General features: G+C 41.6%; 1 non-coding gene across 1 annotated transcript; it reads left to right on the top strand.

Annotated features, from left to right (window-relative positions):
* Positions 1-2,093: 2,093 nt before the first annotated feature.
* On the top strand, positions 2,094-2,201 carry LOC112711909 (small nucleolar RNA R71). Its single transcript, XR_003157625.1, has one exon. It is a non-coding gene; the product is annotated as a small nucleolar RNA R71 (small nucleolar RNA).
* Positions 2,202-2,986: the final 785 nt, after the last annotated feature.

The raw sequence follows: 2,986 nt of genomic DNA, 5'->3' as shown, positions 1-2,986 counted from the left end.
ACCAAGTGGCAAGCAAAAATGCTCTTTATGCCAATTCTGGCGTTAAACGCCAGGCTGGTGCCCATTTATGGCATTTAACGCCAACTTCTTGCCCTTTCCTGGCGTTTAACGCCAGTCTGGTGCCCCTTTCTGGCGTTAAACGCCCAGAATGGTGCCAAATTGGGCGTTAAATGCCCATTTGCTGCCTTTACTGGCGTTTAAACGCCAGCAAGTTTTCCTTCAAGGGTGTGCTATTTTTCTTTCTATTTTTCATTCTGTTTTTGCTTTTTCAATTGATTTTGTGACTTCCCATGATCATCAACCTATAAAAAACATAAAATAACAAAGGAAAATAGATAAATATAACATTGGGTTGCCTCCCAACAAGCGCTTCCTTAATGTCAGTAGCTTGACAGTGGGTTCTCATGGAGCCTCACAGATACTCAGAGCAATGTTGGAACCTCCCAACACCGAACTTAGAGTTTGAATGTGGGGGTTCAACACCAATCTTAGAGTTTGGTTGTGGCCTCCCAACACCAAACTTAGAGTTTGACTGTGGGGGCTCTGTTTGACTCTGTTTTGAGAGAAGCTCTTCATGCTTCCTCTCCATGGTTACAGAGGGATATCCTTGAGCCTTAAACACAAGGGAATCTTCATTCACTTAAATGATCAATTCTCCTCTGTCAACATCAATCATAGCCTTTGCTGTGGCTAGGAAGGGTCTGTCAAGGATGATGGATTCATCCATGCACTTCCCAGTCTCTAGGACTATGAAATCAGCAGGGATGTAATGGTCTTCAATCTTTACCAGAACATCCTCTACAAGTCCATAAGCTTGTTTTCTTGAATTGTCTGCCATCTCTAGTGAGAGTATTGCAGCTTGTACCTCAAAGATCCCTAGCTTCTCCATTACAGAGAGAGGCATGAGGTTTATGCTTGACCCTAGGTCACACAGAGCCTTCTTGAAGGTCTAATGTACAAGGTATTGAGAACTTCCCAGGGTCCTGTCTCTTTTGAGGTAATCTCTACCTAGTCAAGTCATCCAGTTCTTTGGAGAGCAAAGGGGGTTCATCCTCCCAAGTCTCATTACCAAATAACTTGTCATCTAGCTTCATGATTGCTCTAAGGTACTTAGCAACTTGCTCTTCAGTGACATCTTCGTCCTCTTCAAAGGAAGAATACTCATCAGAGCTCATGAATGGCAGAAGTAAATCCAGTGGAATCTCTATGGTCTCAATGTGAGCCTCAGATTCCCATGGTTCCTCATTAGGGAACTCATTGGAGGCCAGTGGACGTCCATTGAGGTTTTCCTCAGTGGCGATCACTGCCTCTTCCTCCTCTCCAAATTTGGCCATGTTGATGGCCTTGCACTCTCCTTTTGGATTCTCTTCTGTATTGCTTGGAAGAGTACTAGGAGGGAGTTCAATAACTTTCTTACTCAGCTGACCCACTTGTGCCTCCAAGTTTCTAATGGAGGACCTTGTTTTAGTCATGAAACTTTGAGTGATTTTGATTAGATCAGAGGCCATGGTTGCTAAGTCAGAGTGGCTCTGCTTAGAATTCTCTCTCTGTTGCTGAGAAGATGATGGAAAAGGCTTGCCATTGCTAAACCTGTTTCTTCCACCATTATTATTGTTGAAACCTTGTTGAGGTCTCTATTGATCCTTCCATGAGAGATTTGGATGATTTCTCCATGAAGGATTATAGGTGTTTCCATAGGGTTCTCCCATGTAATTCACCTCTTCCATTGAAGGGTTTTCAGGATCATAAGCTTCTTTTTCAGATGAAGCATCCTTAGTACTGCCTGGTGCAGCTTGCATTCCAGACAGACTTTGAGAAATCATATTGACTTGCTGAGTCAATATTTTGTTCTGAGCCAGTATGGCATTCAGAGTATCAATCTCAAGAACTCCTTTCTTCTGATTCGTCCCATTGTTCACAGGATTCCTTTCAGAAGTGTACATGAATTGGTTATTTGCAACCATTTCAATCAGTTCTTGAGCTTCTACAGGCGTCTTCTTCAGATGAAGAGATCCTCCAGCAGAGCTATCCAACGACATCTTGGACAGTTCTGACAGACCATCATAGAAGATACCTATGATGCTCCATTCAGAAAGCATGTCAGAAGGACATTTTCTGATCAATTGTTTGTATCTTTCCCAAGCTTCATAGAGGGATTCACTTTCCTTCTGTCTGAAGGTTTGGACTTCCACTCTAAGCTTACTCAATTTTTGGGGTGGAAAGAACTTTGCCAAGAAGGCATTGACTAGCTTTTCCCAAGAGTTCAGGCTTTCTTTAGGTTGTGAGTCCAACCATATCTTAGCTCTGTCTCTTACAGCAAAAGGGAATAGCATAATTCTGTAGACTTCAGGGTCAACCCCATTGGTCTTGACAGTGTCACAGATTTGCAAGAACTCAGCCAAAAACTGATGAGGATCTTCCAATGAAAGTCCATGGAACTTGCAATTCTGTTGCATTAGAGAAACTAATTGAGGCTTAAGCTCAAAGTTGTTTCCTTCAATGGCAGGGATAGAGACGCTTCTCCCATAGAAGTCAGGAGTAGGTGCAGTAAAGTCACCCAGCACCTTCCTTGCATTGTTGGCATTGTTGTTGTTTTCGGCTGCCATGGTTTCTTCTTCTTTGAAGATTTCTGTTAGGTCCTCTACAGAGAGTAGTGCTTTAGCTTCTCTTAGCTTTCGCTTCAAGGTCCTTTCAGGTTCAGGGTCAGCCTCAACAAGAATGCTTTTGTCTTTGCTCCTGCTCATATGAAAGAGAAGAAAACAAGAAAATATGGAATCCTCTATATCACAGTATAGAGATTCCTTGAGGTGTCAGAGGAAAAGAAAAATAGAAAGAAAAAGTAGAAGAATTCAAACTTATCAAGAAAGATGGAGTTCGAATTGTTGATAGTATAGGAGTGTTAGTCCAAAAGTAGAAATTTTTGAAAATAAATTAAAAATATTTTAAAAACATTTTGAAAATTGATTGATGATTTTCAAAAACTAAG

Source organism: Arachis hypogaea, chromosome 1 (genome assembly GCF_003086295.3).
Source record: "Arachis hypogaea cultivar Tifrunner chromosome 1, arahy.Tifrunner.gnm2.J5K5, whole genome shotgun sequence".
NCBI lineage: Eukaryota > Viridiplantae > Streptophyta > Magnoliopsida > Fabales > Fabaceae > Arachis > Arachis hypogaea.
Note: the sequence above shows the minus strand (reverse complement) of the source record. Positions and strands in the feature narration are given on the sequence as shown.